We start from the raw sequence: 22,227 nt of genomic DNA on the forward strand, positions 1-22,227 counted from the left end.
TATATTTATTATATGTCAAAGATAAATAACTATTATACGTCAAATATATGAATATGTAAGTCAAATATAATAAATTTAAAAATGAAGAACATATATAAATTTACACTGTTATTGTTTAATTTTTAGATTCCAATTCAAATTTATGATGTGTTTCATGTATATCTAAGTGTTTGGAAGTGTCTAACGAGTGTCGTGTCGGTATCCAATATTGTGTCAGACACGACACATTACCTACTTAGAAGTGTCCGTACTTTTTAGGCTTGGATAATCGATCACCCAAGTTCATAGTCTTAGGTGCTGGCACAGGTTTCTAGGAAGTCTGAGGCTCGATTTCCTCTCTCGTTTGCCTGGTTCATAGTCTTAGGGGCTGACTTCTAAATCTCGAGTTTACACACCCAGCGTCATTCGTCCAAAGGATCCTGCCTAGGCCGATTCTCAATCATCAAAAAAAAAAAAGGTATTATATCTCCCAAGATTACCTGCAAGAGAATTGCCAAATAAATCATTGGTATGGAGATGAACAGGACTTGCCAGGTAACGACAGCCAAGACAGCAAGATTAGCATAGGTATTTATGGTAGACGAAAAACTGTAGACAAAGCTAAAGGGAACATCAAGATCAACAATACTCAAATCGGCTGAAACCTACATAAAAAATGAAAAAATAACATAAGAAAACAAAGAAGAGGAAAGGGGGTTAGTTTCATGAATATCAATGCCAAAAAAAAAAAAAAACACAATCACAAAAAGTTTAACGTTTTGAGATGCTTACCCGACTCAGTATCCTTCCCAAAGGTGTAGAGTCGTAAAATGACATGGGCACACGAAAAAGGGAGTTTAGTAGCTGTGAAAACAAAGATTTTGACGATTGCATACCAAGAGCAACTATGGAGAGAGATCTAAAATACAAAATTAGTGTCGAAGTAAATCCAATCACCAAGTAAACTACAATCAATCGCAATGTGGTGACATTAGGATTTTCAACATTAGGGGCCATCCAAGAGTTTTGTAGTATTGAACCAATCACGAATGCAAGGTGGCAGATAGAAGCTGCGGAGAAAAGCAAGTAGCCTTTGTTCTGATTTAAGTATTGCATGTAAGGCTTAAGACTGATGCCTCCTACTTCTCTCTCTTCTTGTTTAATCAACTGGTCCACTTTAGATTTCTCATCAGTATGAGTTTTTATGATCTCTTTGGTAAACGTTTCACGCTTCTGAGAAGAAGATACCTCTTCAAGCCTTTCAGCGCTAGCAGTTTCTTTGTGTGCATTGACAAGGTCTTGAAATTCTCGACTTGAAGCCAGTAACTGATGGTAAGGAGCTGCTTGTAGAATTTCTCCATCCGACATCAACTGTCAACCAAAAAAATTGAAATTATTACCAACTGATTGCTTTATAGTGATGAAACTTAGCAATGTTATAAGCAGTTAGTTCCCTTTGGACACAACCTCTAGTAGAAAATAGAATATTCACTTGGCTATACACACTAAATGAATTCTATTCCCTCAAAAAATTTACTTGTGGCAGATCCAAAAAAGTTATATGGAAGTATGACTTCATTTTTCAGCAATCAAAACCTACTTCCTAAACTTTCACAATTAGAAAAAAGTGTGAAGGTTTTGAGGTGCTTCAATTTTTTTGTACCTCAAACCTTCATATTTCCATATAAGCCTTCATACTTACTAGACTTTCCTAATAAGAAAAAGTAACTTTTCTAGCATTTTCCAAGCACGTTAACTTTTTTAGCAGCTACTTTATCACAAAAAAGATTTTTTTTTTATTAAAAAAACACTACTAAAAAAGCATTGGACAAACCAGCCATTAAAAGCGTTCATCAAAGTTATATGGAAGTACGAAGGTTTTGAGGTACTTCAAGAACAGGAAAGTCTTGCGGTCCTAGGATTCATTAAAGATGTAGACAAGTATAAGTTTGGAACTATAATTAAGTAATCCGTTAAAAAGGAGTCAGTCACCATTTCACAGAAATGATCAGTAAGCAAATTGGCTTAATTTTAAGGCTATGTCATCGTGGTTGGATGGTCGAATTGCAGCAAGAATGAGAAGAAAAAGAAGAAAAAAAAAACTAATTTTATGAAGAACAGTGTGAAAGACAGCACCCAAAGAAGTTAAACTGAGCAAAACAGAATCAAATGCAGGAAGAAAATCCACTTGGTGGGTGACAAGTAAGACCGTCTTCGTTGAAAGAGCTGCCATAACATATTCCTGCCACAATGAAATGAATTTTCTCCATAAGCTTGTTGCGGCCAACAAGAATAAAATTGCACTACACTAAAAAAAAGTAATTACATTACATTAAATAAGCTCGAACAAGTGTGTGCATCAACAGCGCTGAATGGGTCATCCAACAGATATATATCAGCATCCTGATATAGTGCACGAGCAAGTTGGATCCGCTGCTTCTGACCACCGCTGAGGTTAACCCCTCTTTCGCCTATTTCAGTGAGGTCACCGTAGGGTAGCAAGTTAAGGTCCTTCACCAAGGAACACTTCTCTAATGTTTCCTGGTATCTCTCATTATCCAATCCCGACCCAAATAAAATATTCTCTCTTATTGTTTCGGTCTGGATCCACTGCTGGAAAATGGACTTTTAGCGGCGTTTTAAAAACGCCGCTATAGGTACTGAAAAAGTCGCTAATTCTTTTGGTGACGTTTAGTACCAAACGCCGATAACGCGGCCGTCGCTATAGCTTTATGGCGTTTTTAAAACGTCATTATATTAGTATAGGTGGCATTTTTACAAACGCCGCCAAATGTCCTATCCTAATTGTACCATGACGTCACTATGACATTTAGCGACGTTTTGGAAACGCCGTTAAAAACATTTATACATTTTTAAAATCTAACCGTTTGGGTAGGGATATAGTGACGTTCAAAAAACGCCGCCATAGCCATTATTTTTATTATTTTTATTTTTAAAGTTGTGCTAATTTTATATGGTTGAAAAAAATACATGTCATAAACAATTATTAAGAACTAATAATTGATGTTTATTAAAATAATAAATAAACTAAGTTTGAAAATAAAATTAAAAATAAAAAACAATGCAATAAGATGTGATACATGTACAATTACATAATATAAACACAATATATTAGAAATCCGTGAGGATTTATTTACAAAGTCAGGCTTGAGAACTCATGCAGAAAGCAGAGAAGACATCCATACTCCTAATGACACAATACCGATAGTAGCAAAAGCTTGGCCCAGTTCATAAACAAAAATTTCTTTCTGAATAAGGCAAACTTTGCCAATCTGTCCTCCTGCAAAAAATCACAGCCATGACTAAATTAGAAAGGTTAAATATCAGTACAATAGATTGACACATTAGATTAGAATGGAAAACATTAGATTAAATTAACTTAATGCATACAAGTGCATACCCCAAATCAACAATGATGATGCTGACATTATCTTGTGAACGTCGGTCCTATAATATAGATAAATTTGCAGGTATGATCAAGCATTGTGCAAGAAAAATAACCATCCATGCATCAAATCAATGAAAGGTGGTCTTCACAGAGGATCCACATAAACTTGATATGTTTTAAGAACGTATAATTGAATCAAAAATAGTTTTCAAACAAGATGATCTTTAAGTAGTTTAATGTCCCTAATTATTGTGCCCAAAAATATTAGAGAATAAACATAATTATCCTATTAAAAATCTCTTCAAAACCAAGTGCCATAGAAGGAAGTCAAACAAAGTTGAAGAATAAAAAAAAGAATACCTCTCTGTTTCAATAGTCCTCTTTGCAAGCATAAGTGTCAAGAATATGTCCATTTATAAATTGGTTTATCTGCAGCTTCTTCAACCTTAGCTAAAAGATAAAATCTTGCATGTTATGCAATTAAATGTTACTTAGAATGGCACAAAAAACTAATAGATTTAGTAAACAGAAGAGCCCACATGATGAAATATACAAGCCTGCAGCCCAAAGCCAGTATGTGGAATGTGTGTACATTGGAGGCAACAAGATAGCCATTATCGGAATTACAATGCAAGGAACAAACTGAACCAGTGCATATGGGCAGAGGTCATCAAAAAACCTGCAGGTTAATGCACAAGTCAACATACAATAAATGTTTACTTGGAATTGTAGGGTCATGCTCATGCAAAAATCTTTGCAAAATTAACTTTAGATGTGAATCATTTGGGAGAAGTTCAAACACCAAAACATTTGTATTTATTGACAACTCAAAAGGCATTACAACAAAATGTTATATAATCCAAAGGCACTGTCGCATTCTGGCATTTTCTCCCATACACAAGTACGAACTTCATCACCTAAAATAGAAAAACAAAATCCTTTATAATTGAGGAAAGGTACACATGCTTACCTCCAATACAATATGCTTATAACACCTGCCAAGAGTAGGGGAAGAATGGACACCGTTCCCTTTTGCTTATCGATTCTTTCAATTATAAAGATTGCCATGATTGACGTGAATGCAATAGTCATCTATATAATTATTGATCAAATGTCATAATAGAAAAATATTGAGGACATTTTAAATAGAAGCTCAGGCAAGACGAAGCTCACCGGCAAACGAATACACTTATCTTCTCTATTAATCATTTTCTTTTTAATTACATCTTATCCTAAAATATAACTACCATAATACCCTTATCTTCTCTATCCCAAACCCTAATCCTGAAACCATTAGCCACCATACCCTCCATCGCCAACGCCACCTCTCATTGCCTCCCCCCCAACCTCCTCCCCTCCTCCACCACCCCTTCCCATTCTTCTTCTTCCTAGATCTACGGTTTCAAGGTGCGGTGGGGATACAGTCTTCTTCCTAGGTCTATGGTTTCAAGGTGCTGCAAGGGTGGAGGAAGGTGGCATGAGGGTCGGGGAGGGGGCTGGGTCACGATGGTGGAGGCTAGGAAAGGCGCTGTGAATCTGTGATGTGTTGAGGGTTAGGGTTTGGAGGTGGTGGCAACTAATGGCTAGGGTTAGGTTTTAAGGTTAAAGAAGTGAGGGTATTCTTGGCGTGATAAGTTGTGTACTAAGCAAAAAGTCAAGTTTCAAAATCAATTAGTGTGTACATTGAGAGATGATGTGCACAGAGTGTTTTCCGTGTGGAAATATAAGCTAATAAAATTTTAGGGTTCATACTAACTCATAATTGTGCACAAATCCTCTAATGTTGAGAAAGATTATAGTCCAATGTACCAGTAACAAAACAGATAATTACAAAACTGACAACTCACCAATGCCAACAATCTGTTATTATCTCTGCAACCATTGGATCAACTTGATTATTTGGTCGATGCAGCAGCTTGTATAAACTTCCCATACATACAAATAAACAGGGCTGAGAAACACCAAATTGAACAAACAAATAGTTAATTGAGAAAAGTTTGTGTTTTTGTGTCAAGTTGCTTTCAAATTTGATCAGGTTCACAGCTCCTTCATCTGTGCCAGTATAGTAGCTCCCTTTAACCAGCATACAAGGAAGGTCAATCCGATCAGCAAGTACCTAGCACCCAAAGTATGAGATGTTCACATGCTTCATCCAACATTTCTTGGGAGAACATAATATGTAAATATAAGGGAAAAATTGTCCTAAGATACCAGGTAAAACGACGAGTTTCATTTCACCACCAGGAAAAGTGGAAATTATGCAATTCTTCAACAACAAATAACATTTTTTGAGATTTAGCCATTCTATAATTTTTGAATCTTGATAATATTATATGGAAAAGTATAAACAAATGAACATATTGATCAGAAAAAAGAAAAAAATGAAGTGTATTAACCCAATGAAAATATGAATTTATTGAATTGAGCAACATTTTAAACTTTAAACTTCAATAACTAGAAGTCAAAAGGCACCAAAATGTTGAATCTAGCAATACTTTATTTTTATAGAAAAGGAATTCATTCAAGTCGAATGAAGAGTAAAGTGTAAATCATGATACTGGGACATTAGTACCACCTACATCCTTCCATATATTACACTATCCCCACTTAAATACCTAACACACTAATGTTACAGAATAAGAACTTTGAAGCCACATTTAGTGCTTGTCCAAAGCAACCTATAAGAAATGAGACTTGCAGAAAAACACAAGTGAAATTAAGGTAGACCATATCAAGCATAATGGAAAAACAAATGACTTGTAAATTACATTATCAGACTAATGTATTGTTTGTGGCTTGCTAGTTTTGTACTGCTTGACTATTTCAGAACATGAATAGTAGAACTTCAAACATAAAAGCATGAAACTTATGAAATTGTAGGGGTGAGAATTTTTAACATGACACGAATCAGACACCAAGTTGGAAGGTTAGGGTTGACTATTTATCAACACAAACTTGAAAGCAACTTGACACAAAAACACAAAAAAATAAAAAAGTCAGTTAGTGTCAAACCAACACAACTCAAATTTGACACAGCTAAACCATTTGAAGGTGCTAGTGTAGTAGTTCTTGGAGTCAGTTATGACTTGCACTGAATTTAGCCCAATTAGTAGCCCTGCCCAGCCAATCCTGATGAGTTTACACAAACAAGGAGCCATCAACTTGTGCAGGAAGGTCTTAAATACATGTTTCAAGATAAAGGCCTTGTAGCTATGAGGAGGCATACTACGCCTCTGCCCTAAGAGAGCAGCCAGATTGTTGAGGTTGCTTTCAGATGTCTATCCACTTTTGCTTCTCTTCATCTGTAGGGTAATTCATCAACAAAGATTAAATCTTATTTCCTTCTCAAATGTGATGAACTTGGTCTTTTGTGATCTTCAAGGCAGTCAATTGCAGGTAGATCCTCATATAACATTTAGTTCCAAAACAAATTATAAAGGGGTTAGTTGCAAATTTTATGACAAATAAGATAAACGACACCAAACAATAAAATGATTCTGCACATCCAAACACAACCTTAAATTTTTACTGGGCTGCTGGTGGTGGACTGATAGCCCTTTGAAGAAACCTACCTATTTAGCCTTCTGGTGTGGCGTTTGAGATCCATGTTGGTTCCCCTAGAATGGATGCTACATGTAGAGACGAGAGAATGAACTCACTCAATAGTCAATCCGAAATAAAATGTCTTAACTCAATAAGGAATATAGATTTAATCTCTCAAATTTCCAAATCATCTGATCTAGCACTGGCCAGCTACTAACTGTAAGCTTATCGGATTCCAAATAAACTCACAAACTAGATAAAAGATTTTTAAAAAATGTATAATAAACTAAAACAGAAGCAACGAAAAAGGAAAAGTAGCCGTTTACAACACAAACAAGCTATTTAAAAGCAGAGCAGGTTAGGAACAAAAGCTTGAATGTATTCCATGTTGCAAGAATATTCATGTAATCTTTTTTAGGGATCCTCTAAGGAAAACATCTGTCCATATCTTCTTTCTCTCCCCCCCACAATGAAAACAGCAGTGCATCAAACTTCAAACAATAGCACAGGGTAATGAAGCAATCTACTAGTTAAAATTTGTTGATGATTCAATAGAGGGAAAAAATATAGTAAAAAAATATGGTGAGTCATTGTAGAAGGAGAAATAGAGGGAAAAAATATAGTTAAAAAAAAAAGGCTAGCATGAACATATATCATGAATAGCTAGTCATATATCACCGCAAAGGTTAAAGGACAATAAACTAATTATTCTTACCAACGCTATATATAGAGAGGGTGTATCCAATGGCAAAGAGATAGTATAACAGTACTTAAGTGTGCATTGCATACTAGCAAAACAAATCACAGCTACTAAGAAAAAAAATGTCCAGTATGAGCATGTTCACAATATGTAAACAGTGTACAAAATACAAAGAGTGGACCAAGGAAAAATTATTTAGATTTTGATTGTTTAGAGGACTCCTCAGATGAAAGTGAAAACAAACCCGACACAAAGGAACATTTGGAAGCACTCAAGAGTGCTTGATGTTTTGTAACGCCCTCAAAATAATAACATTAAACGCATCAAATAAGACATGCATTGAGATATAAAATAACCACATTCTTCCATTTCCCAGAATTCCTTTACATAAGTATTACATGTTAACAACAAAAGCAAATGCCCTAAGGGCTTACAGCTTTCCAAGTTAACACTTGGATACAACAAAAGAGTACTAACTCATACACATTAAGCCCTTGGCTTGAATTTACATGTAATACATCAAAAAGTAAATCAACAAAAGTATGTCCGCCTCTAGCCTCCCAAGCTATGTCCTTGGTGGTGGAATGCTACCTGTACCTGAAAATGATATTCCCATATAGGGTAAGCCACAGCCCGTAGAAATACACTAAACCAACCATGAACAATGACTAAAAGATTAGCAATTGACAGATGGCCAACACTGATACATTCACATAAATCACATATTTATGTCATACGACTTATGAGTCCAAGTTACTTTTCTTTTTCCCCTTTTTCAACAGATAGGCATATAAGCTCTATCCACATTCTCAACAGGTATGTATAAAAACTATATCCCACATTCACAGATAAGCATATAAGCTATATCCACACTTCACAAAGATAAGCATATAAGCTCTATCTTCACTTCTCTAGACAAGCATATGAGCTGTATCTACGGAGTTCATCCCCTATCTTCTCCCAACACTATCCGGTTTAGAGGTACACCCCCCATCTTCCCCTAAACCGCGGAGTATATCCCCCATCTCCTCCTCTACACATAACGTATACAAACACAATGGTTCTATATACAATCACTCAATACATACAGTTAATGTATTCTATCAACCGTCAAGTTCCATATCACATTCCATTGATTAGTTTCCGTTCGCCTAATCATCATGCATTGTCTACAACAATCACGACTATCCTCCACCGATAGCCCAAAGCAGTTATTTCTAAAACAGAAAATAAATGCACAATGGATATTCAATCAACATTTCATTTCCTCATTTCTCACAATTAATTATCCCAATTAATCAAACAATGTAATTAGGTCGTTATCCATAATTACCATTTCAACCCTTAGGTCCCATTTTCATCAATGATTCAACATTTATTCCATTTCTCTATGCCAGACATGCATCTAGGTTTATTATGAATAAAACCCCAACTTTTGTAAAATTGCACAAAAGCCCCAAACTTTTACCAAATTACCAAACCAACCCCAACATCTCAAAATACTAAAATTTAAAGACAAAATCCATAGAGAGGAGTAGGATATCCCTACCTCGAAGTTTGAGCCAAAAGGAGATGAAGACTCGAAGATCAATGTGTTCCAAAACCTAACTTTTTCAGATTAAAACAAAGCTCTCATCGCCCTCTATCTTTTTAACAAAGGCCCTAGGCTAGATTCACGCTCTAGGGAGATCAATTTTTAGAGAGAGTGTAAGTTTAGAGAGAGAGTGTCTCGGATCAAGGGTTTGAAAGAAAAAAAAAGTGAAAAAGTGATGTTCAAAAACGCTACTGTCCGCTGATATAAAACACTCTCGCTCGAGCGAAGACTTTGTCGCTCGAGCGACCAGACACAGAAAACACTCGCTCGAGCCAAGAAGTTCTCGCTCGAGCCAAAAACTCAGAAGTGCGCTCGAGCGAAAGAATGCTCGCTCGAGCCAACAACTCAAACCCTCAGGTTTGCAACCAGAAGCACGCTCGAGCGACAAACCTCTCGCTCGACCGAAGAACAAACCAGACCGCTCGAGCCAAGAAATACAACTCTCAGGTCCAGAACCAGACGCCATCACTCGCTCGAGCGAAGCCACTCTGGCTCGACCCACCAGGCACAAACTCAACGCTCACTCGAGCGACCAACTCCTCGCTCGAGCGAAGGTCCAAAAATCTGGGCAGCAACACTAGGCTCCCAAACACAACCAACCTGTAACAAACCTGCCCAACACATCCTATAACTCAAATACGAAGAAAAAGGATGCAAACAAGATAATAAACAACTACAAACATCCACGGACACATGTCCGGATCACTGTTCAACAAGGGTAAACCCGGGATCGCTATAACCTCCCCCCCTTAAAGAATTTCGTCCCCGAAATTAAGCACAAGTTTTTCAAAAACAAGTTTTTCTTCATTTTAAACAATGTTACACTTTAACATTCAACAATCCGACCCATTACCGGTCACCCCCTCCCTTTAACAAGAGGCATTTTCACAATATGTAAACAACATATGTACTTTCAACATGCATCAACATTATGCATTATCTTTCCAATTTCAACAACATATTCAACATATAATGTTACATTCAACTTCCATATGAGGCATGTTTCAAAACATACTCCCAATAAACCAAAACATTTTCAATATTTCACAACTTAAGACATATATATAAAAGCTCTTAAGTTCAACAATAGTTCAAAATTTAAATATAAAATTACATATCAACAAACAAGTCCGGATATTTCTCACGGACTTCCAACTCACGTTCCCAAGTGGCTTCCTCCACTCCGTGATGTTTCCACAAGACTTTCACCAAAGGAATGGTCTTGCCACGCAGGACCTGATCCCGCCTATCCAAGACCCGAACCGGTCTCTCCTCATACGAGGCATCCTCATCTACCTCCAAATCAGTCCAATCCAACACATGTGATGGATCTGGCTCATACTTCCGAAGCATACTCACATGAAACACGTCATGCACTTCGGACAACTGCGGCGGTAAGGCTAACCGATAAGCAACCTCGCCAATCCTCTTAAGGATCTCAAAAGGACCAATAAACCGAGGGGATAATTTCCCACTCTTCCCAAACCTCATCAAACCTCGCCTAGGTGATATTTTCAGAAAGACATGATCACTTACCCCAAACGCCAAAGGTCTCCTCCTACGGTCGGCATAACTCTTTTGTCGACTCTGGGCTGTAACAAGCCTCCTACGGATAAGCTCAACTTTCTCCGTCGTCTCCCTAACCAACTCCGGACCCAACAAAGGTGCATCACCCACCTCGGCCCAACAAACTGGAGACCTACACGGTCGGCCATACAAGGCCTCAAACGGTGCCATACCGATGCTAGACTGAAAACTGTTGTTGTAGGCAAACTCTACCAATGGCAAGTGTCTCTCCCACGTCCCACTGAAGTCCAGGACACAACCCCGAAGCATATCCTCGAGGATCTGAATAGTACGTTCGGACTGCCCGTCAGTCTAAGGATGATAGGCCATACTAAAGGTCAACTTAGTGCCCAAGGCACTCTGCAAACTCTGCCACAACCTAGCAGTAAAACGAGGATCTCTATCTGAGACGATCGTCACTGGGACCCCGTGCAATCTCACTATATCCCGAATATACAAGTCGGCAAGATGATCTACCGAATCTCTCACGCGCATAGGAATGAAGTGCGCCGACTTAGTCAACCGGTCTACAACCACCCAAATAGCATCACTACCCCACTGAGTCCTCGGAAGACCCACAACGAAGTCCATAGTGACATGCTCCCACTTCCACTCGGCAATAGGCAAGGGTTGCAACAAACCCGCTGGCCTCTGATGCTCGGCCTTCACTTGCTGGCAAGTAAGGCACTTCGATACGAAAACCGCCACATCTCTCTTCATACCCCGCCACCAAAACTGGCGACCCAAATCCTGATACATCTTAGTACCTCCCGGATGCACCGCAAGGCGCGAATGGTGGAACTCTCGGAGTACTTCCTCTCGGCAAGACTCCGGCACAAACAAACGGTCTCGGTATCTCACACTCAGGTCGGGATACACCGTCAAACCCTTCTCAACTTTCCCACTGGAGATCTTCTCTCGGAGGGATTCTACCTCAAGGTCACCTCTCTGTGCCTCTACCACTCTAGTCACAAGTGTAGGTTGCACAACAACAGAAAACAAGGCTGCAGCCTCAACAGATTCGCCCAATAGCAAATCAAACTCGCCAAGTGCTCCCAACATCTCCCATTCCCGGATGGCTATACAAGCTACATCACTAATGGTCTTCCTACTAAGGGCATCGGCCACAACATTGGCCTTTCCCGGATGATAATGCAACTCAAAATCATAATCCTCGATGAACTCCATCCACCTCCTCTGCCTCAAATTCAAGTCTCTCTGTGTAAACAGATACTTCAAACTCTTGTGATCCGAGAATACCTCGAACCTCTCACCATAAAGGTAGTGCCTCCAAATTTTCAAGGCAAAGATCACAGCCGCTAACTCTAGGTCGTGCGTGGGGTAATTCTTCTCGTGTATTTTCAACTGACGTGAGCCATAAGCTACCACTTTTCCCTCTTGCATCAACACACAACCCAAACCCTCTCGTGAGGCATCACAATAAACCGCATAACCCATCCCTCTCTCCGGAATAATCAGCACCAGAGAGGTGGTCAATCTAACTTTCAACTCTTGGAACGACTTTTCACAAGTCTCACTCCACACAAACTTGACTCCCTTCCGAGTTAGTCTAGTCAACGGTGACGCTAACCTGGAGAAATCTTTCACAAACTGACGGTAATACCCAGCTAATCCCAGAAAACTGCGGATCTCAAACACACTCTTAGGCTGTGCCCAATCCTGCACTGCCTCTACCTTGGATGTATCAACAGACACCCTTTTCCCGGATACCACGTGGCCTAAGAATTTGACTTCTCTTAGCCAGAACTCACACTTCCCAAACTTGGCATACAGCCTATGGGCTCTAAGTAACTCAAGCACCACTCTCAAGTGTGCCTCGTGCTCCTCCTCAGTAGGTGAATAGATAAGGATGTCGTCCACAAAAATGACTACAAACCGATCCAAGAATTCCCGGAAGATCCGGTTCATCAAGTCCATAAAGACTGCCGGTGCATTGGTAAGCCCGAATGGCATCACCAGAAACTCATAATGGCCATACCGCGTACGGAATGCCGTCTTAGGAACATCCTCCTCCCTGACCCTCAACTGGTGGTAACCCGATCTCAAGTCTATCTTAGAGAAACAACGGGAACCCTTCAACTGGTCAAACAAATCATCTATACGGGGCATAGGATACTTATTCTTAACCGTAGCCCGATTCAACTTCCGGTAGTCAATACACAATCTCAAGGCACCATCTTTCTTTTTAACAAAGAGGGCTGGTGTTCCCCACGGCGAAACACTAGGGCGAACAAAGCCCTTATCTAACAATTCCTAGAGTTGAACTTTCAACTCAACCAACTCTGCTGGAGCAAAATGGTAAGGTGCCATAGAAATCGACGCCGTGCCGGGCACTAAATCAATAGAGAACTCTATCTCTCGGTGAGGTGGCAAACTAACAAGATCTTCGGGAAAGACATCCGAATACTCACAAACCACCCTCGGCAACACAAGCTGGGTCTCACCACTCTCACCACTCTCAAAGCTGGCAAGTAGACTACTAAGCTCACTTCGCCCTTGCGAATCATACCCCGATGGCAAAATACTACCAACCTGGTCTCCCAAGAAATGGAACCACTCCCCGCTCAAGGTACATAACGTGACCCTCTGGCGGTAGCAATCGATAACAGTCCGGTATGACGATAGCCAGTCCATACCCAAAATAACATCAAAACCTTTCATGGGCATGACAACAAACGGAAAAGGAAGCCTATAGTCGGCGACCTCTATATCACATCCTCTAACACCCTGTTTCAGGATCAACTCACCACCCAAAGGCGATACCACACAAATAGGAGATGCTAACTGTGCTAACTCCAATTCCAAAACAGATGCAAATGCAGCAGATACAAAAGAATGAGATGCACCCATGTCTATCAACACATTAGCAACCGAGTTGCAAAACAGAAAAGTACCTCTCACTACTGATGGAGCCGGTACTAAATCCTGCGCGGTAACAGTATACACGCGCCCCGTAGGCCCCTGGCCTACCTGCTCACCCCTCGGAGCAAAAGACTGCTGCACAGACTGGGATGACGAAACTCCCGGATTGGCCCTCGAGGCCTGCACAGACTGAGCTGGCTGAAAACCCTGCGTCTGCCTAGAACCAGACGCTCCCAAAGTGGCACTCAACTACGGGCAAAACCTCTTCAGGTGCCCAGGCTGTCCACACTGATAACAAGACAAGGGCTGCCCCTGCCCAAACTCTGACTCTGCGGTCTAGCTGAAGAAGAAGCAGCTCTCTGACCCCCACCCTTCTGCGGGCAAACAGAAACCTTGTGACCCAGCTGGCCACACTTGTAACAAGCAAACTCCCCCTGATTGCCTCTCCCCGAGCCTGCACTTGGCACTGGAAAGGTCGATCTAGAAACTGCTCCCTGAGACTGCTGAGGGTTATAACCCCTCTGCTTCCTGCCATCACCCTGACCATCCTGGCTCCTCTTGGAGCCCCTCTGTTCTTCCTCCTCTTCCTGCATCATAATTTCCATATGAGCAGCAGCATCTACCAGGTGTCTATACTTTCGGATATAAGACCCACCAACTCTCAACTTGAGGCCCCGCCTCAACTTCCGCTCAAACTCATAGCAATGGCGTTCCTCAGACGCCACTAGTTCAGGTGCAAACCTGGACAGACTGGTAAAAGTAGCCTCAAACTCGGCCACTGACAAGCCCTGCTGTTTAAGCCGGCTAAACTGATCCCTCAGCTTCTCCCTATCTGCTGCAGACAAAAATCTCTCCTGAAAAGCATTCACAAACGCCTCCCAAGTACCACCAACATGAGCCTTCTCGTACTTCCACCATTGACCCGCATCTCCCTTCAGTTGGAAGGATGCCAAGGTCACTTTCAGTGCTCCATCCTCGATGCCAAGCATCTCGAACGGCTTACTCATTTGCTCTAGCCACTCATCAGCCTTCAGTGGCTCCTTCGGATCCCCGATAAACTCATCCGGATTAGATCAGAAAAACTCCCTCTTCAAGAAAGAAGGCCCTGCCTCAACTGCCTGATTCCCAGCTCTAAGAATACACAAAGCTCCTGCTATCTCTCTGGCCAAGGCACCCATGGCCTGCTGACCCACTGGCTCGGCCACATTGGCCTGGCCAACTCCCTCCTGCACTGCCAGAATCTCACCCGGTAACGGTACTTCCTGCCTCGCAGGTCTACCACGCCTACCACCTCTTCCTCGTCCTGACATCCTAATAAAGGTAACACAGAACATTAGCACATTCACAAATGTGCCGAAACTAAACACCCACGTCCTAATGCATGGACAACTGTAATTCACTCCACGTAAGCACATAAACACATAAGCACTTACGAATTTCATTTCCTGATAATGATAGTCCCGAGGCGTTACTAGCCTTCCGGTTAGAAACAATATTGATCAAGTGCTTTTCCAACAAGACTTCCAGCAACCCAAGGATCCAATCAACATCCTAGAAATTAAATCCCATACCCACATAGTCACATAAGCATGTTATCAATTAAGCACATAGCATATAATACTACATCTAAGTCTCTATCAAGCGAGACAAACCCATTGTGATCCTAATCACTTCCCACGTACCCAAAGTATTCGAACCCGGTACGCTCTGATACCAAGTTGTAACGCCCTCAAAATAATAACATTAAACCCATCAAATAAGACATGCATTGAGATATGAAATAACCACATTCTTCCATTTCCCAGAATTCCTTTACATAAGTATTACATGTTAACAACAAAAGCAAATGCCCTAAGGGCTTACAGCTTTCCAAGTTAACACTTGGATACAACAAAAGAGTACTAACTCATACACATTAAGCCCTTGGCTTGAATTTACATGTAATACATCAAAAAGTAAATCAACAAAAGTATGTCCGCCTCTAGCCTCCCAAGCTATGTCCTTGGTGGTGGCATGCTACCTGTACCTGAAAATGATATTCCCATATAGGGTGAGCCACAGCCCAGTAGAAATACACTAAACCAACCATGAACAATGACTAAAAGATTAGCAATTGACAGATGGCCAACACTGATACATTCACATAAATCACATATTTATGTCATACGACTTATGAGTCCAAGTTACTTTTCTTTTTCCCCTTTTTCAACAGATAGGCATATAAGCTCTATCCACATTCTCAACAGATATGTATAAAAACTATATCCCACATTCACAGATAAGCATATAAGCTATATCCACACTTCACAAAGATAAGCATATAAGCTCTATCTTCACTTCTCTAGACAAGCATATGAGCTGTATCTACGGAGTTCATCCCCTATCTTCTCCCAACACTATCCGGTTTAGAGGTACACCCCCCATCTTCCCCTAAACCGCGGAGTACATCCCCCATCTCCTCCTCTACACATAACGTATACAAACACAATGGTTCTATATACAATCACTCAATACATACAGTTAATGTATTCTATCAACCGTCAAGTTCCATGACACATTCCATTGATTAGTTTCCGTTCGCCTAATCATCATGCATTGTCTACAACAATCACGACTATCCTCCACCGATAGCCCAAAGCAGTTATTTCTAAAACAGAAAATAAATGCACAATGGATATTCAATCAACATTTCATTTCCTCATTTCTCACAATTAATTATCCCAATTAATCAAACAATGTAATTAGGTCGTTATCCATAATTACCATTTCAACCCTTAGGTCCCATTTTCATCAATGATTCAACATTTATTCCATTTCTCTATGCCAGACATGCATCTAGGTTTATTATGAATAAAACCCCAACTTTTGTAAAATTGTACAAAAGCCCAAACTTTTACCAAATTACCAAACCAACCCCAACATCTCAAAATACTAAAATTTAAAGACAAAATCCATAGAGAGGAGTAGGATATCCCTACCTCGAAGTTTGAGCCAAAAGGAGATGAAGACTCGGAGATCAATGTTTTTCAAAACCCAACTTTTTCAGATTAAAACAAAGCTCTCATCGCCCTCTATCTTTTTAACAAAGGCCCTAGGCTAGATTCACGCTCTAGGGAGATCAATTTTTAGAGAGAGTGTAAGTTTAGAGAGAGAGTGTCTCGGATCAAGGGTTTGAAAGAAAAAAAAAGTGAAAAAGTGATGTTCAAAAACGCTACTGTCCGCTGATATAAAACACTCTCGCTCGAGCGAAGACTTTGTCGCTCGAGCGACCAGACACAGAAAACACTCGCTCGAGCCAAAAACTCAGAAGTGCGCTCGAGCGAAAGAACGCTCGCTCGAGCCAACAACTCAAACCCTCAGGTCTGCAACCAGAAGCACGCTTGAGCGACAAACCTCTCGCTCGAGCGAAGAACAAACCAGACCGCTCGAGCCAAGAAAAGCTCGCTCGAGCCAAGAAATACAACTCTCAGGTCCAGAACCAGACGCCATCACTCGCTCGAGCGAAGCCACTCTGGCTCGACCCACCAGGCACAAACTCAACGCTCGCTCAAGCGACCAACTCCTCGCTCGAGCGAAGGTCCAAAAATCTGGGCAGCAACACTAGGCTCCCAAACACAACCAACCTGTAACAAACCTGCCCAACACATCCTATAACTCAAATACGAAGAAAAAGGATGCAAACAAGATAATAAACAACTACCAACATCCACGGACACATGTCCGGATCACTGTTCAACAAGGGTAAACCCGGGATCGCTATATGTTCAGCAATAACATAATCTTTGCTTTTGTCCAAAAAAAAAATAAATTTGATAGGTGACCTGAAAAATAAATTGAAGTGGAGGTTAATGTTTTTTGTTTCAAAAGTGTATACAAAACAGACCTAAAATTTATAATAGATTCACAGATAGGATAGAGAAGACGTACCAAACCATACAAGCAATGGCGTGTGTTGGCAGCATAACCAGGAAGGTTTCTTTGAAGATGAATATTCGACATAATTTTATGTTCCCCTTCACCAGGAACATTGGCATCAGAAAGAATAACCTTCAAAAGAATAGAATGATGAGCAAAAAATAGATCACTCGTCCTTCATCATGACACACTAAAGTGCAATGACATCAATTATTCGCAAGAGAAACCAAATATGATTAGTGAAAACTGTTATTCCTAAACACCAAATACCCAATACCCAACCTTAAGTACTCAGTAATTGTAATAACATGATACCTGTTATTCCTAAACACCGATACCACTCCCAGCATCTCTGCTTCCATTTTTTCAATACAAAAACAATTTGAGAGTCATGAATATGAATTAATCACTTGATATATATATCCAATGCAACAAGTGGAGTATGAATCCAGCCAGCAACCTTAAAAAACAATTTAGTTTTCTTTATCCATGCTATCTCTAATTTCTAGTATTAAAAAATTAAAAATTTAAAAAAAAAAAAAAATAGGAGGAATAAACATGATGGTGCTAGGATTCTAGGGCATTTAACATTAAATAAACCAAGGCTAACTCATTTGTTGCTTAGAGTCAACATAAGATTAAAAGAGCAGATAACTAACATAGGTGCACATAAATGTTGCAAGTTTAAGAGAATGAAACAAGAAATCAGTACTTTGATTTTGTTAGATGCTCAAATCCATCCAGTTGATTGAGAAGCTCCAGCATCGTCCCCTGCACTTCATTATCACCATTACCAGATCCAGATTCCATTCAAGCAGATCCAATGCTGTCGATTTCATCCATAAAGATGATTGATGGAGCATGCTCCCTGTGCAACAAAAACAAAAACAAATCACACATAAAACATGTAAGAGGAACTATATAACACTTTTGTAGACTAAAAAGATTTATTAACCTGATATACAAGATATTATAATTTTTTTGCAATAACAATGTTATCAATGAAGTCGGACAAACCTGGCCATAACAAAAAGTTATCTAACCATTCGAGAGCCCTCACCAATATACTTCTGAACCAACTCAGAACCAAAAACCCTTATAAAGGTACAATCAGTATGAGATCTAGAGAGAGAGAGAGAGAGAGAGAGACGGTGGAGCACACTACCTTGCCGGTGCAGATGATGGTGGCGACGGAGCTTCGAAATCGCTTTGAATCCCGAAATTGATCTGAATCTTCGAAATCGCTCGAAACAGTCGATTGATATCGATCTGAATCTTCGAAATCGCTTCGAAATCGCTCTGAACAACCAATGGAGCTCGTGTTCTTTGAAGCTCTCTTCAAGAATAGCCGATTGATCTTTCGAGAGATGAAGCTTCTTCCTAGAGTTATCTCCTCCGTCTTCTTTGTCGCTGAGAGAGAGAGAGAGAGAGATGTCTGCGTACAAGGTAAAAGAGATGCGTGCGTATAAGAGAGTGGGCTCAGATTTAAAAATAAGGGCTTCAAAAAAAGGGCGCGTGTGTCTACTGCCTTTGGAGGCGCTTTTAAACGCCTTTAATTAGAAAACGGTGCCGTTTTGGTTAAAAAAATCTGCGGCGTTTAAAAAACGCCGTTAAAAATTAGAAAACATGACGTTTAATAAAACGCTGTTAATTAAACGCCGTTAAATCCTTGATTTCCTGTAGTGATCCATGCCGATTGAGAAACATAGGCAATAGTCCCATATACATGAATCTGTAAAATAGAGCAAATGGATCCAAATTGGTCGTCGACAACAAAATTTCCCCCAATCTAATGAAAGGGGGAGCGAGTTACACTACAATAAATTGACACATAATGAGGAAACAATTAGCGATAGAATAGAACTCCACACCTTGCTAAGTTTTATTTTTCTAATGGCCTCTTTTAGGGATAGAACAGTGCAAGATTAGTATAAAAATAGTACAGTGGTTGTGAAGTTGAGGTGTACTTAATAGCTATGAATGAATGTGAGGAAGTGAGTAGCAAGAATTTACAGTTCCCTGGATATTTGGAACCTCTCCTAGGATAGCAGCCAGAAGAGTCGATTTGCCTGAACCAACCTCTCCACATATAGCCACCTTTTCACCAGCTCGAACCTCTAAATTAATATTTCTAAGCGTGGGCTTTAACGGACTCTCTTCCCACGAAAAACTAGCAGAATTGATGAAAATGCTGTGGCTCTTCATCCCCATGTTGCGTTTTTGCCTGATATTTGTGTTCTCTAGCTCAGGCGCATCGAGAAATTTCACAATCCTAGCGAATGAAACTTTCGCTTGAATAACAACCCCAATTACATCAAGAATACATCTAACCGGCTCTTGAGCAAGTCGTAAAGTCGCTACAAATGTGAAAACATTACTAGCATGCAAAGGCACTCCGAGAAAATAACATGCCCCAAAAGTGGCAGTTGAGACAAATACCGGGGATGCCCAGAAGAGAAAGCCATTGTATGCTTTAAGCATTTGAACTGCCAATAACCATTTATATTCCACTTTCCTCAAGTTTTTGATGACATTCTTGAAATGACTTTCCCACGCATAGAGTTTCAACACCTTTATGTTCACCAGCGCCTCTGAAGTAGCCTTGAGCCGATCATCTTGGGCTACCATGAGCTTAGACTGGAACTTATGCTGCAATTTTGCAAGCGGGACATTGCAAAGCACAGTAAGAATTATCACCACCAAGGATGCAATTGTCGCAAGCCCGACTGCGCGGAATAGGATTATTAAGGCAAGACAGAGCTGGAGGCTCGTTGTCCAAGTTTGATGAAACCAAAAAGGAAACTCTCCAATCCGATAAGCATCAGTTTAAACATAGTTCATTATCTCACCGGCCGAGTGCATCATTTTCGAAGCATTGGATAATCTTAATTGCTTCTTATAAATGGCTGCTGTTAGCAAAGACCTCACTTTTAGACCAATAAGTCTGCTTCGGAAATACCATTGCCTTTTGTGCTGAGGACTCAAACTCAATGCTCTTAGAAAAGAAAAGTAAGATGGCCAACACATACCCCTCATTTTTTAAACTTTCTCTGCCCTCGGCAACCTCAATGAAGGTGTTGAGAATAAGTGAACCGGTAGATAGAGTAACAATTGTTAGCAATGCGAACAATCCCGACATAAATATCTCCTTCCAGTGGCACGAAACTATTGTCCACAAAACCGATGGTTGGGATGATGGGTTGAGTTGTTTTTGCTCATTGAATTTCTCTGTGAATAGCAAGTAACAAGCTTGTGCTTGATCTTCCTCGCGCAATTTGGGTATATCTTCATCCTCAAGTGTTTTCTCCCTCCCCCTTTTCATTAATGGATTCAGCCACCAAAAGTTCATTTTATAGAAAAACCTAGCTTTCTCAAATGGAGTAATGGTGACAACAGACTCGGTTTTACTACTTCCATCGACCTCACTGTTTAAGGGGCTACATAGATTCTCATCAATTTCTTCATATTTGTAACCCATGTAAGTGCATCGTATCAAACATAATTCTTTTCTTGTGTGACTGAGTTAAGTTGATAGTGTTGTCTCCGCCTCCACTGTTGTATTTGTTGTTTGTTCTTTCTGAAATTAGTAAATCTGTCCGTGGACGTAGGCTAATTGTCGAACCACATAAAACTTGTTTAGTTTTTGTTTATGAGTCCTGATCCCAACAAGAATCGAATACAACACTCTCAGATGATAATTAGAGGGTTTAAACAGAGTAAAGAGAAAAAAAACTAGGAATATAGAAGTTAATCATAGTATCAGCACAATCCTTTCACATAAGTGATTGGTTTATAGAGATGAAGAACTGAAACCTCCTTGCTTGTAATGAGAAAGAAGAACCAGAAAAGCTCAACCCTGTAAAAACTTTTTGCTTCTCCTCCCCCACAAACTCTAAAACTGTTTTTCAGATTCAAGAACAGAAACATATATAGTAAACCACAATAGTATTGCAGATTGGTTTACTATATATAGTGGAGGATGGTTTACTACTTATGAATTGGACATTACTATATATGAGTTTGTGAATTCACAAACTTTTAATCCACAAAAAAGGGAAGACAAGAAATGAGTTTGTGGGTTTGGTATTATTTATCTATATATATATATATATATATATTAACACTACAAATTCCGACTTATGAATCAAAATTCACTAAAAAAAATAAAAAAAAATCAGCGTTCAAATTCATTTTACTCATAAACCTTGTACTTCATCAATATAATTTCTACCACACCAACACATTCGGAAATCAACTAGGCCATCATGACTTTCTTAACGCCCTAGTCATAAGGAAAGGTTATGATTCAACTTTCCTCACTGGAGAGTTGAATTATAAGGCAAGTACTTAGTGATAGAGAGGTTAACTCTCATTAAGTACAAACACAAATACATTCAAAATAAATTATGAATTAATAAGGTGAGTTCATAACATTTTATCTATATTATTAATAAAAGGAACACCTTAGTTGGTGTCCTGAAACCATCCTCCACTTTAATGCTAAGTGTATCCTCCACTTTAACGTTAAGTGTTCATTTTGTCATTTAAAAAAACTATTATTAGACAAATAATGGGCATGAGACTTGAATTATGGACAAAAAACCATTATTTGATAAATAATGGATATGAGACTCGAAC

At 39.7% G+C, this 22,227-nt stretch overlaps 1 pseudogene; it reads right to left on the reverse strand.

The window, feature by feature from the left end:
• Nucleotides 1–22,227, reverse strand: part of LOC114303778 (ABC transporter C family member 10-like) — a 61,093-nt pseudogene that overhangs the window by 5,678 nt on the left and 33,188 nt on the right.

This window comes from Camellia sinensis, chromosome 8, assembly GCF_055761805.1.
Source record: "Camellia sinensis isolate YWXY chromosome 8, ASM5576180v1, whole genome shotgun sequence".
Taxonomy (NCBI): Eukaryota; Viridiplantae; Streptophyta; class Magnoliopsida; order Ericales; family Theaceae; genus Camellia; species Camellia sinensis.